Genomic DNA, 15,332 nt, shown 5'->3' on the forward strand with positions numbered 1-15,332 from the left:
GCCGATGACTGCTGGACAGGCCACAGGTTAATCCAATCCACAATGGCTATCAAGATCGTCCCCAAACGCAGACTCCAAGAAAGAAAAACAAGGCACAAAATGAACATCCAAGCCCTTCAGGAGCCCTCCAAACGAGCCCTTCTCCAAACAACACTCAAGGATCATCTACCCACAGAACACCCTGAAAATGTTGAGGAACATTGGAACAAACTGAAGACCTCCATCATCACAGCCTGTGAAGAAACCATTGCATGCCAAACTAAGAAACATCAAGACTGGTTTGATGATAATGACAAAGAAATCCAACAGCTAATTGACAACAAAAGGAAAGCCTTCCAAACATGGCAGAGAGACACCAACTGTGCTGCTAAGAAAAAGATCTATGCCAGTGCAAAAGCTGAGGTCCAAAGAAGGACCAGAGAACTCAAGAACATCTGGTGGACAAAGAAGGCTGAAGAAATCCAACACTTTGCAGACACCCATGATGCTCAGGAATTTTTCAAAGCCACAAAGATCATCTATGGACCAAGAAACCATGGCATACAGCCTCTACGCTCATCAGATGGAACCAAACTTCTGAAGGACAAAACATCAATTGCACTACGTTGGAAAGAGCACTACCAGAATCTGCTGAATCGCAGCTCCAAAGTGGCTGAAGAGGCACTCTCACAAATCCCACAACAAACCAGGGATGAGCTTTGCAGCACTGCCTAGTTTGGAAGAAGTCAGCAATGCCATCAGCCAACAAAAAAACAACCAAGCCAGCGGACCTGATGGGATCCCTGCTGAAATCTTCAAAGAGGGTGGACCTGAGCTGATACAACAACTCCACCAGCTCATTGAAAAAGTGTGGGTGACCGAGAAAATCCCAGCAGACTTCAAGGATGCCACCATCATCACCATTTTCAAGAAAGGGGACAGAACAGACTGCGGGAACTATCACGGTATCTCCCTTCTAACCTTCACTGGGAAAATCCTCGCAAGAATCCTTGCAAACTGCCTTCTCCCTGTCTCAGAAGACACTCTCCCAGAATCCCAGAATGGCTTCCGCCCCTCCAGAGGAACAGTGGACATGATCTTCACTGCACGACAGCTCCAAGAAAAATGCAGGGAACAAAACCAACCTCTGTACATGGCATTCATTGACCTTGCAAAGGCATTCGACACAGTGAATCGCAGCACTCTCTGGACCATCTTCCAAAAAATTGGGTGCCCTGATAAATTTGTGAACATCCTGTGGCTCCTCCATGATGACATGATGGCAACAGTCTCGGACAGCAATAGCTCCCAAAGTGACCCATTTCAGGTGGAATCAGGTGTCAAGCAGGGATGTGTTATTGCCCCCACCTTATTTTCCATCTGCATCGCTATGATACTTCACCTTGTTGATGGGAAGCTTCCCACCAGAGTGGAAATCATCTATCGGACAAATGGCAAGCTATTTAACCTCAGCAGACTGAGAGCCAAAACCAAGGTCACCACAACATCTGTTATAGAACTCCAATATGCCAATGACAACGTAGTCGGTGCGCACTCGGAAGAAGACCTACAAGCCACTCTAAACACCTTCGCAGAAGTATACGAGAAGTTTGGCCTCTCATTGAACACCAAGAAAACCAAAGTGCTCTTCCAACAGGCACCAGCTAATCCCTCTGCAATGCCAGGAATACAACTTAATGGTGTAACATTAGAAAATGTTGACCATTTCCGCTACCTTGACAGCCACCTCTGCACAAAAGTCAACATCGACACTGAAATACAACACCGCCTGAGCTCTGCGAGTGCAGCATTTTTCAGAATGAAGCAGGGAGTGTTTGATGATCAGAACATCCGTAGGGATACCAAGGTGCTTGTTTACAAAGCCATTGTCTTCCCAACCCTGCTCTACGCCTGCGAAACGTGGACGGTCTACAGATGTCACACTAAATTCCTAGAGCGTTTCCATCAGCATTGCCTCAGAAAAATCCTGCAAATCTCTCGGGAAGACAGGTGGACAAATGTCAGGATGCTGGAAGAAGCAAAGACCACAAGCACTGAAGTGATGCTCCTATGCCATCAACTCCGCTGGACTGGCCACATTGTCCGAATACCCGATTGCTGTCTCCCAAAGCAGCTACTCTACTCCGAACTCAAGAATGGGAAACATAATGTTGGTGGGCAGGAAAAGAGATTTAAAGATGGGCTTAAAGCCAACCTTAAAAACTGTGGCATAGACACTGAGAACTGGGAAGCCCTGGCCCTTGAGCACTCTAATTGGAAGTCAGCTGTGACCAGCAGTGCTGCGGAGTTTGAAGAGGCACGAATGGAGGGCTTAAGGGAGAAACGTGCCAAGAAGAAGGCCCGTCAAGCCAACTCTGACCGGGACCGCCTTCCACCTGGAAACCGATGTCCTCACTGTGGCAGAACATGCAGATCAAGAATAGGTCTCTTCAGCCACCTAAGAACCCACCCCCAAGACAACAGAGATGGAAGACAATCCTCCTCGAACTATGAGGGATCGCCTAAGTAAGTAAGTAAGTAAGTGACACAAGTCCGGTGTTATTTGGTTCACCTCTGCCTGCTTATCAGCAGAGCCCTGGATCCTGACAAAGAGCAATAATTTCAGGGATCTCTCTACACTTGAGAGGTAATATAAAGTATGATGGCATGCTCCCCACTACTAGCCCACTTGGAACAGTTAGCTAATGGTTTTGGCCTACCCTGTGTTTCTCTTAGAGAAAGGGGAAACAAGTTTCACCAAAAACTACATGGGGAGAAGGTGCGGGATGAAGGTAAACAAACTGAAATTTAATCAAGACAAGACAGAGATTCTTCTGGTCAGACAAAAGTCTGGACTAAATAGGGTTACACTTCCCCTAATGATGCAGGTCTAAAGCTTGGGTGTGCTCCTGGATTCAGTTCAAGACTGGAAACTCAGGGCCTGTCAGTGGCCAGGAGTACTTCAACTACACAATTCCTTAAGATGTCACACCTGGCCATAGTGACACATGTCTTAGCTACATCCCATTTGGAATACTATGAAACATTCTACATGTTAACTTGGGCTGGATACAGGGGGCACCCAATTCCCTTGTTAAAACACCTTCACTGGCTACCAGTACTTTCTGGGGAAAATATAAAGTGACCATAATGATGTATGAAGCCCTATACAGTTGAGATCCAGGTTATCTGAAGGACCATGCTCTTCTCCACGAATATCGTGTGTTTTGAGATTTTCTGTGAAGGATCTCTTCTTTGTCCTATCAATCTCACAGGAATACTTAGTGAAAACCATCCACTCTATTTTTCTACAAGCTGGTAAAAACATTTTTTTCTGGCATGCCTTTGAGAACTAATTTTTCAGGAATAATAATAGTAATGGTCAACATACATTTTCGTATTTCTAATATTTCTGGGTATATATGACCCGCTGATTCAAAACGTGGCACCAGTTTTCCCCTATCAGCTATAGTTTTTGAGATACAGAACATATGCCATATACAAATCTTCATCTGCTCATCCACAGAAAATCATGATAATCATATCTAAGAAACAAGAGCAGTCTATCAAATTCACTTGACTGAATCAGTGCCCCAAATACCCCCAGGAACAGACCTAAAAACCAAAACATCACAGTGTAATAATAATGTGATATGCAGTTAGCGATACTAACTAAACATGTATTTGAAACATAGATCCTCAGCAAACTGAACCATTCCAGCTCCACAAATAGGCTATTGATTTTGCAGCTAGACAATGACCTAAATGCCAAATGTCAATAGTCAAATACCAGCTGTATAAATGTGTCTTTGTAAAAACAATGTATATGATCATTTCTTTTTCTTTTCCTTTGGCTGAGATCATATGTCACACACAAACACGCCTGCAGCACTGTTGTTCATTATAAAGAACTTGATGTCTCCTATTTGAGACACTCAATTTATTCTAAGCAGGGTCAGAATCATCTCCTTTGAAGGACAAAAACAGCAAATTAGTCCACCATAAAATGTATAGTAAATATGAAATAAGTGCAACTACTCAAATTAAACAGATGAAATGCAATTTCCTATAAATACATTAGTGCTTCCTTTCAACCTGTACTCTTGCTATGCTCATGATTTATTTCCTCTTCCCTCATAGGTCCTGAAGGCCAGATCCCTTGAGAAGTAGTTCAACACCTCAGGCCTCAGTGAGTGCTTAATACAATGCCCCATGTGTCCAATGATATTTTATAATATTAATTCCCTCTTAACCATTTAGGACTGCTAGATAGACCTAGAATAGGAGGCTGACATTCTTGGGCAGCTGTAAGTGCCTCTTAACACAACTTTCTTTGATGTCTGCTCTGTCTCCCTTTTTTTTCAAACCTAGATCAAACCCAGAATCTAGAAAAAAAACAGAGTAGCAACATTTCTCATTATTCTTTCCTTCTGGTAGGAGTAACAAGGCATAACGTGGTGCAAAGGAACTTGTAGAGCCTAAAGAACCCAGTTGGTAGTATAAGTTTCCATACACCAAAGGTACTTCTGTACTGTAATATTCATGCAATTTGACACCACTGTCATTGTTCATCGCTGTGGAATTCATAGAATCATAGAGTTGGAAGAGACCTCATGGGCCATCCAGTCCAACCCCCTGCCAAGAAGCAAGAAAATCACATTCAAAGTACCCCTGACAAATGGCCATCCAACCTCTGCTTAAAAACTTTCAAAGAAGAAGCCTCCACCACACTCTGAGGCAGAGAATTTCACTGCTGAACAACTCTCACAGTGAGGAAGTTCTTCCTAATGTTCAGGTACATTATCCTTTCCTGTAGCTTGAAGCCATTGTTCCACATCCTAGTCTCCAGGGCAGCAGAAAACAAGCTTGCTCCCTCCTCCCTATGACCGCCCCTCACATGGCCCTCATTATGTCTCCTCTCAGCCTTCTCTTCTGCAGGCTAAACATGCCCAGCTCCCCTCTAGATGCTTTCCAGCTTGTCAACATCTCCCTTCAACTGCGGTGCCCAGAATTGGACACAGTATTCCAGGTGTGGTCTGACCAGGGCAGAATAGAGGGGTAGTATGACTTCCCTGGATTTAGACATTATACTGCTATTTATGCCGGGCAAAATCCTATTGGCTTTTTTGCTGCTGCATCGCATTGTTGGCTCATGTTTAACTTGTTGTCCACGAGGACTCCAAGATCTTTTTCACAAGTACTGCTGTCAAGCCAGGCATCCCCCATTCTGTATCTTTGCATTTCATTTTTCTGCCTAAGTGGAGTATCTTGCATTTGTCCCTATTGAACTTCATTTTGTTAGTTTCGGCCAATCACCTCACTAATTTGTTAAGATCGTTTTAGATTCTGCTCCTGTCTTCTGGAGTATTTCACTCTTGAAAAACTCCTATCCATCCTTAACTCCCTTGTATTTTAATATTGGTGCCTGTGGAATGCTGCTCAGTATATCCTTCATTTTTGGAAGTCAGTTCTCCTAAAATCGAGAATGTGTGTTTGACTTGTCTTAGTTTCGGCCTTCCTTTGTATCACAAACTGCAGGAGTGCATGGTCACTTACCCTTAAGGATCTGACCACCTTGACTGCATTGATCAGGTCCTCCGCGTTTGTTAGGATGAGATCGAGATCCCCTTGTTGACTCTTCTACCTTCTGGACCATAAAATTATCTGCAAGGCAAGTGAGGAATTTGTTGGACTTTGTACTCTTAGCTGAATTTGTTTTCCAGCATATATTGGGATAGTTGAAATCGCCCATGACTATTATATCTCTTCTTTGTGCCTCTTTGGACAACTGTTCACAGAAGGCTTTGTCAAGTTCTTCGTCCTGGTTCGGAGATCTTTAGTAGATGCTCATGATGAGATCTTCTTTAGTCCCAGTTCCCTATCCAGATGTTTTCAAGCTGGTTTCCCGGATTGTAGTCTTGCATCTTTTCTGCGGCATAACTGTTTTTGAAATATAAGGCTACCTCACCCACTCCTCTACTCTTTGTTCTGTTTCTGTTAAAGAGGTTATAGCCCTTGATGGTTACATTCCAGTGATGGGAGTCATCCCACCAGGTTTTAGTGATGCCTATGACATCGTAAGTGTGCTGTTGTGCTAAAAGTTGTAGTTTGTCTTGTTTATTTCCCATGCTCTATGCATTAGTGTAAAGACACATAAGCCCCTGGGACCTCCCCTTGAGCTCGTGGGAGTTGTAGGCCGGTGATAGAACCTTTTAACAGAAAAGGCTAAAGTTTTTTTAAAAAAAACTACAATTCTTATGATTCCACAACATTGCATTATGGCAATTAAAATGTTGTTAAACTACATTAATTCTACAGTGTAGATGCAGGTTAACAACCTCTTCAGATGGGACTTGTTTCAGTGGCATATGCCAGTTCAGAAATAGCCTAGTCACGGAGCCCACTGACTCCCACCCCACAATGTATCGTTATTTCTGGCGAGGCTCTGTGGCTAAACTATCAAGGAATTGGCATATGCCGTGTGTTGCACCAACAACAATGGGGGGAAGCCAGGCCATCTACGCTTCCCCTCATGGGATGGGGTGATGAGTGAGTCAGGTGATGTGGGGCGACACATTCCAACAGGCACCGCCGAATTTGCCATGATGTGTGGTGATTTTGGCAGTCTGTATGATAAGGTCGTAAGTATAATTCTTCAAAAGAGGCAACATTGCTACTTTAAAATGTTCTCAGAACAACTCCAATCATTTTAACATTAATTCATTACATCATTAAAACAGCCTTGAAGCTCATCCTGGGAGAAAAGTGGGATATAAATCCAACTAATTTATAAAATTATTCAATAAACACTACCTTTTCTAACAAGAGATCTATGGTTCAGTTCAAGGGGTTCAGCTTCAACACATTCAAGAGGAAATTTCAGCAATTGCTTTCAGCAGCCAATCCTTTTTATAATCATGTACCACCACTAGTATAAGCCAGCAGCTTTCTAGTTAAACTCTCATTATACCGTAGTTCCTTTGAGGGATCTAGTTACACATAATGAAAACAATCAATCTGGAAGTGTCAAGATGTATTTTGTTTCCACTTGTGAGTACAGGTATAATACTACTTACCCCCACTGATGCTAAAAAGAGTCATGATTTATACTTATATGCAAATGAAATGAGCAATGGGCTGTACTTTAAGACCATAGTGCTGGATTTCCAGTTAGATAACAAGCATTTGCCAACTTTGTAAATGCTTACAGAAATCCACTGTAATGTCTTGAACTTTTAAAATATATGACCAAACAAGTCTATCTGACTACTACCTTTTTAAAGACACAAGTGGGGAACCTCACGCCCAGGGGACAAATTAAATTCTCCTGCAATTCTAGTCTGGACATCTTGGGTTCCCTAGAGATCCATTCTTGTCCTAAGGCACTATCATTTGTTGATTTCCCTGCTTTTGTATTGGATTTCTCCATCCTCAGAGGTTAAAATGCCTCTAAATTTTAGTTATTAGCGGTAAGAGCTTTAAATGGAAATGCTGGTATTTTTGCTTCCATCATTTCACCTTTGGCTCCACCCAATTAATTGATCTGAAATCAGATTGGAGAGAGGTTCACATCCTTGCTTGAGTCTAAACTAATCTGTCACTATAGTGACAGGCTAATTTTTATGAAGTTTGTAAATATATTCAAAACTGGATTTTCTAACCTGTTAATAAATATGTTGGCAAAATTGTTTTAAAAGCTAGTGAGACTGTAAGATGCCTTAATGTTTTCTTTAGACACATCTTGGAATGATCTCTGGTGGTCATCTATAAGCCTTGTTAAACATTTGAGTAATTCATCCTATAATAATATAGCCATAGAATTGTTGCAGATTTCCTAATGCACTTATTTGTTCAGATTGTGCAATGTGGGATGTATCTTCACAATGCCAGGCACTTGGTCTTCCATTTCCATTAGACTGATTGATAGAAATAAAGACTATATTAAAAATATAATATGCTGGATGTTTGTAACTTGGGACAGCCTGTACTGGTTAATCATTTCAAACACTTTTGGTCAACAAAAAGAAGCAATTAATGGGACACTGATTTTTAAAAAAAAAAACAAATAGCAATGTGCTGTTGAAGGCTTTCATGGCTAGAATCACTGAGTTGCTTTGTTTTCCATCCTTATGACTATGTTCCAGAAGCATTCTCTCCTGATGTTTTGCCCACATCTATTTGTATTAACAAATAGCAATGTTAATACAAATGTGACATGCTCTCTGTGATCATACATTCTCCATGAAAAGATTGCAATGGCTCCTCTAAGACGACAGCTACCCACATACTTTATACACATATTTAGAAAAATGATGAATTTTTGCTTTAGAACTATTATTCCTATTCCTTTAAGGCTTAATAAAGCTTATCTAGAAAGCCAAAGCTCACTGGAGGGAAGGATATTAGAGGCAAAGCTGACGTATTTTGGCCACATCATGAGGAGACAGGAAAGCTTGGAAAAGATCACGATGCTGGGGAAAATGGAAGGAAAGAGAGGCCAACCAAGGGCAAGATGGATGGACGGTATCCTTGAAGTGACTGGCTTGGCCTTGAAGGAACTGGGGGCGGTGATGGCCGACAGGGAGCTCTGGCGTGGACTGGTCCATGCGGTCACGAAGAGTCGGAGACGACTAAACAACTGAGCAGCAGCAGTAGCAGCAGAAAGCCAAAGGTTCCTGGAAGTTTCAAGACTTTCCAGTTCTTTTTGTCTCAAGTTCATGGTTCTGCATCCAAACTCTTTCTTGAAATATTCCCTCACACCCATCTCCCTTTCATTTTTTTTCTGCTCCAACTCATCACGTATCACATCTAGAAACATCCAAAATAGTTATTTTTTATTTTCTTTATTTTTATTTTGACATTCTCCTAATGTAGGCAGCCTACAATATAAAACAATGCTAATTAAAACAATGTAAATTTATTAAAATATAATTTTAAAATTAAAAACAATTAAACAATGTATGCTATTAAAACTACTAAGTATTAAAAATATGAAAATGTATTATCTTTATACCCAGCCTAAAATCCCAATCACACCACCTTTAAAAGCCCAGCCCTCGTCAGTTTATAAATGCCTGATGTCAGAGAAATGTTTTTACCTGCCAATTTAATTTTGATTTAGAACTACCAGAAAGGGGTAAACAACCAACCAATTCACATAACTGGAAAGTGTATAAGGAATAACCCTGCAAGTAACATAGCCTGTTTTGGTGTTATACATATAGTCAATATGTGAAAGTGCCTAATATTGATCTTCAATATATGAAAGTGCCTAATATTGATCTTAGATGGTGGGGGTTAATCACTAATTATAATTAACTCAAGTGGAAAGAAAATACTACATGCCAGAAGCAGTTCCTTTGAAAGCAAACATTGTGTAGGTGACTCACCTCGTTTTTTATTGAGCAAATAAATCTTAAAGACTATCTCATTGTCATGCTCTTTCAATATATATATATATATATATATATATATATATATATATAGAGAGAGAGAGAGAGAGAGAGAGAGAGAGAGAGAGAGAGAGAGAGAGAGAGAGATTGTGAAGGTGGGCCCTAGAACCAGTTGTGTGATATAAAATGTTTTTCCAGAATAAATTCACATACATACCAAGTTGTTTCATTGAATTCAATGGAATTTTCTTCTTGAGTAACGTATATACTCAAGTATCAGCTGACCTGAATATAAGTTGAGGCACCTAATTTTACTACAAAAAACTGGAAAAAGATTATTGACTCAATTATAAGACAAGAGTAGGAAATTCAGCAGCTACTGGTAAATTTCAAAACTAAAAATATTTACATAATATTTACATAAATTTATAATTTAAGATAATAATAAGACTTTCATAAGATAAGACTGTCCAACTCTGATTATCTATATATTCGAGTATATAGGCTGAAAAACTCGGCTTATACTCAAGTATATGTGGTAGATATGCATAGGCCTGCATTATAATATTGGAATCCTATATATATCTACTCAGAAGTAAGTTTGATTATCCTAGTGTTTGGTGATTGGACATACTTCCAGGAAAGCATGCATTGCAGGTAGCTCAGGAAAATATATATTTCAATGCTTCTAAGGAAAGGGATATTAAAATTAAATATGGTGTAAGTAGTATTACAAACATCAATGAAAAATATATTGCCAGATCACAATCCCAGATCTCATATACCTACTGTCAATCCTTACACGTCCTGAGCAGACCATATTTCAAAGTAATTTCAGATATTGGGTACCGATATCTCTTTCTGCATCTATAGACCATTTGTTCAAACGTTAAATAAAATCTTATCTATCTGGCTAACATCACCGAGTATTTGGTGTTTGAAAATCCTGTTATGTTATGATTTTGTAGATGTATGCCAATTAATGATATCAGTGTCTTATACACAGAAGTAATGAAGAGATAGCCCAGTAAAAATAGCTTGATTTCTTGTTTTCTGTTATAATCGCACTGAAATGTAACACAAAGAATATATATAAATATTTAGTCAATAATGTTTAACTACCATGCTGAATTGTTTGTAAGGAAGAAAGCCTTCAGAATATAGTATTCTCATCAGTATTGTTGATTCTATTTATGTAAGTACTCATTATATAAAGTCAACTTCTTGATACTCAAGTAACAGGAACACCATGAAAAAAGAAGCCTTTTCATTCTGGTAATGTTATTCAACAGTTTCCATGACCCTTTCTACACTGCTCTACATCCCAGACTCTGATCCCAAATTATCTGCTTATCCCAGATTATATGACAGTGGAGACTCATATAATCCAGTTCAAAACAGGTAATCTGGGATCAGATCCTGGGATATAGGGCAGTGTAGATCCTACCCATGTATCCCCATAAACAGTTGAAGTTTTCATGAGTTCTTATAGGCAACTGAAATCTAATCACTATTCTGACTACTGGAAATTATCAAATATCACTGAGAGAAAAAATGAAAAAATTCTCAAACATTTATATTTCATATTTTTTAAGAGTGGAATTTAATCATTTAGAAGATTGTTTTCATGATGTTTTAAATTTAAACAGTGAATATTGCCATTTTAGGGAATTAATTTATAAGGTATGTATTGGCACCAACTGATATATCTGGGCTAGACCCAGTGCCAGAGTCCTAAGCAGCTATAATGGACTTGCAATATCTAGGTTTCATGTTACTCAGAAGTAGTATGATAACTGTGGATTCATGAAAATTGAGGAAAGCATTGCATTGATTAGTTGTGAGGTTATCAAAGGCACTTGAGCTAGACAAAAGAACACTGGATGTATTCAATAGCAGAAGCTGTCCAACTTGTAACCAGAGTTGATCGTTAACTTGAGAATATTTTCCCAAAGCAGCAGAGAAGAGGTAAAGAGGCAATATAGAAATATCTAGCTAATCTATTTATTTATTTATTTACAGCAAGCTGACCAAAAATCAACAGTGTGATGTGGAAGCTAAAAAGCCACTGCAATTCTAGGCTTCATTAATAAGAATATCGTGTTTAGATCAGGGGAAGGAATAGTTCTATTCTATTCTGCTTTGGATTCAAACAGCAGGAAAAGAGATTCCACCTGAACATTAGAATAAACTTCTTGATTGTAAGAGCTGCTCAAAAATAAAATATGTTGCTTTGAAGTGTGGTGGAGGTTCTCTGGAGGTTTTTTGTTGAGGCTGGATGACCATCTCTCAGAAGTGTTTTGATTGGGTGTTTTCTGCATGGCAGGGAATTAGACTGGATGGCCTTTGTGGTCTCTTTCAGCTATATAATTCTATGATTTCATGATTATCTTCCAAGCATAAAAAACAATGTTGCATATTGACATTTTATATGAATGGTGTTAACTTTCTGGACTGTTTACTTCAAAAGGAAAATAATTATAGGAGTGAGGATAGTGTTATTTACTATGGTATTGTTCAGAATGGCCACCTGTCTAGCAAAATGTTGAGTAGGTAATTTGTAAGGGAACTAGGCTAATTTTTAAAAAAAATCAATTGTGATACTATGTACATATATTACACTTTTGGTAACATGGAAATATGGCTGCATGGACTTCAAGATAGCCACTAGACTTTGTGAAAACAAAAACTTATTGCCATGGCTCAGTGGTCTAAACCAGTGTGGGCCAACCCGCATACAGCTCACCAATTCATTTTTGTTGGCCCTTGCCCTTCTTACTGGAAACATATTTTAATTTAACATTTGGAAAAAAAATGTTTATCCTTCTTACTGCTTTAGGTTTTAAAAAACGTTTTCTTTCTGGAATGTCTCTGGCCCTCACATTCCTATACTAAAGTTTGATTGGCCCTTGGGTAACTAAAGGTTGGACCACACTGGTCTAAACAAAAGCCACGATGGCAAAAATCTTGGCAAAGGAAAAGGGAGCTTCATGATCAGTCTTCATTACCTGACCTCGTTTTATTCTTCTCTTTCTTATCAGTAATCCTCAGTATTAAAGACAACCACTAATCTCTTCGGTTTGAGTTTCAAGTTTTTCAAAGGCTTTGGCATGGTCTTTTCCTTTTTCTTATGCTGTTTCTGATCCTTCACCAAAGAAATTTCCATCAAGATAGTGTGACCATGTATCAGCGCCAGATTAGTGGCATCTCCCTGTACCACCTTGGTATGGGTGTAGAATACAAAGTCGGCTTGTCCCTAAGCTGATGTTAATGCATCTTCCACCAGTAAGTGCTGCCAAAGTGGGTGAACAATAACAGATGGCTACTGAGGTCAATAGTTAAGATTTATTTGCAGACAGAAAGTTGGAATTCTCCCATCTTTCTGTCCGAAGAGTGTACAGACAAGCTGTTCTATTTTTGCAGACTGAGAGGTAAAAGCAAGGCAGCATTTACAACCTCCCACATTGTGCCTTTCCCCTAAACACAGCAAGCATTCAGGATGTCCACTAGCTGGGGAGCTTTTTCAATACACTCTTTGAAAAGATACTTTAGCTCATGTGTACCCAAAAATGAAGTAAGCAAATTGACATGACCATTAACCTATTAAGAAAAAAGTGGGGTGGGAATGGGGCTGGCTTACAAGAAGAAAATGAAAAATGGAGTAACTCATTTTGTTGCTGTTGTTCTTGTTGTTTTGCTGGTTCTCACTTCATTTGCTGCACTTCTGTTTCACAATTTCTCCAATGAACTCAAGGCAGCACTATTAACAGGCAGAACAAGAAGATATGTTTTAGAAAAGCTTGAAGGATTGAAATAGAGAGGAAGTTCCAGAACACAGGAAACTCAGCAGCAAACAAAAAGGATTTGAAATAAACTGGAGGGAACAGACCCTGACATGGGTAGTGAGACAGCAGACCTCCCACCAAAATATAGTGGCTCTGCTCTGGAAGTTTTTATAAAGCATGGCCTGTGCATGTGCAAGAGAACTTTTATGTTTGTGTCACAGAGACCAGGACGAATAATCAAGCTTTTCAAGACAACAGTGCTTAGAAGGCTACATCCAGACATGATTGTCAAAGAGTATTCCAGAACAGAAAGTTTTACTGTTCCAGTCTCATGGAAGCCAGGAACATTATGACAGATACTTTATCATTAAAGTGTTGTGTGGTTTTTTGGAGGTTGTTTTTTTTTTTTTTTTATAAATTTTTATTTTGTATTTCATAAAATAACATTGAAAGTGGGGGAACAATTTGGCTATAGAAAAGTAGGAAGGTGAGTAATAGAGGAGGGGAGAAGAAAGAAGAAAAAAAAAAAAAAAAAAAAGAACACACACATACATCTAGTTTGACTTCCATCCATATCTAAACCAGAATGTCTCTCAGGGGAAATTTCTACCCCTGTAGTAGTTTGCTTCTATTTCTGAGTCTGCTTCTCTATAGTAGAGCTTTTCTAGTCCCGCGACTTATTCGTATTATCAACTTATCCTTACATGTTTTGTAGTTTCGGGTATTATCAATCTATGTCTTATAGTTAACTTCTCAGTCTTTCTCACTGTACAAATGTTGTCATTCTTCTTTGTTGTAGATAAGCTAAGACTGGTTCCCAGTCCGTACTTCTTCTGGGCACTCCTTGGTGTTTTGTTATTATATATGTTAGCCTATCCATGTTTTTAATTTCCATTAGTTTGAGTAACCATTGGTCAGCATCCGGTGTTTCCTCCTGTCTCCAATACTTTGCATATATGATCCTTGCTGCCGTGGTCATATAATTAATTAACAATTCCTCATTTTCTGTTGGCTTCAGTTCCGTGATTCCTAAGAGGAAGAATTCTGGTTTGAATTGGTGGTTGGTTTTTAAAAATTTTTGCATACTTTCGTGGATAATTTTCCAATATTTTTTCGCCTTGTCACACGTCCACCACATGTGAAAGAATGTTCCTTCATGTTGCTTACATTTCCAACAGGCGGTGTTCATGTTTTTGTAGTAGTATCCTAATTTCTGTGGCGTTATATACCATCTATAAAACATTTTGATCAAGTTTTCTTTCAGATCATATGAGTACATTTGCTTCATTTTGCGATTCCACATAGTTTCCCATTGCTCCATTCTAATTGTTCTTCCAAAATTTACCGCCCATTTTGTCATACATTCCTTGACTGTTTCTTCCTCAGTAGCCCATTCCAGTAACTGTCTATAAAGTTTTGTTATCACTTTTTTTTCCGAAGTCATTATTCTGTCCCAGAATGTTTCTTTGTCCATAAAACCTTGTTTTCTATCCTTATTAAAAGATTCCCTTAACTGCCTATACTGGAACCATGAGATATTTGTGAATTTTACTTTTATGTCCTCTTGAGTTCTCATTTCTGGTTGTCCTCCCACCTGTACTATTATATCTTTATAAAGGGGCCATTTTTCCATGCCGGATAGTCTCCTTTGGCATGCTTCAAGTGGCGAAATCCATAATGGAGTCTTTGGGTATATTCTTGCTTTGTATTTATTCCAAATTTTTATTACTGCTGATCTTATAAAATGATTGCAAAATTTTTTTTCTAGTTTTATTTTATCATACCACAAGTATGCATGCCAGCCTGTACGCAGGTCATAGCCTTCTAGATTTATTATCGATTCTCTTTTTAGAGTAGTCCAATCCTTTACATATAAAAGGGCACAAGCTTCGTAATACAATCTTAGATCCGGCATACCCAGTCCCCCTCTCTTCGTTTCATCTATTAAATTTGAATGTTTTATTCTGGGTCTTTTCCCTTGCCACACAAATTTTGATAAATCTTTTTTCCACTTTTGAAACAATGTCTGATTTCTAATTATTGGTAGATTTTGAAATAAGAATAACATTTTAGGGAGAATATTCATTTTAATTACCGAGATTCTACCCAGGAGAGAAAGTTTTAAGGTTTCCCAGTCTTCCAGATTTTTCTTTATTACCACCCATTTTTCTTCGTA

At 39.0% G+C, this 15,332-nt stretch overlaps 1 long non-coding RNA gene across 1 annotated transcript; it reads left to right on the top strand.

Moving 5' to 3' along the window:
* Positions 1–2,034: 2,034 nt before the first annotated feature.
* On the top strand, positions 2,035–12,307 carry LOC134299962 (uncharacterized). The gene is made up of 3 exons (XR_010007216.1): positions 2,035–3,297; positions 4,120–4,168; positions 11,394–12,307. It is a non-coding gene; the product is annotated as an uncharacterized LOC134299962 (long non-coding RNA).
* The last annotated feature ends 3,025 nt before the right edge of the window (positions 12,308–15,332 follow it).

Source organism: Anolis carolinensis, chromosome 1 (assembly GCF_035594765.1).
Source record: "Anolis carolinensis isolate JA03-04 chromosome 1, rAnoCar3.1.pri, whole genome shotgun sequence".
Classification (NCBI taxonomy): domain Eukaryota; kingdom Metazoa; phylum Chordata; class Lepidosauria; order Squamata; family Dactyloidae; genus Anolis; species Anolis carolinensis.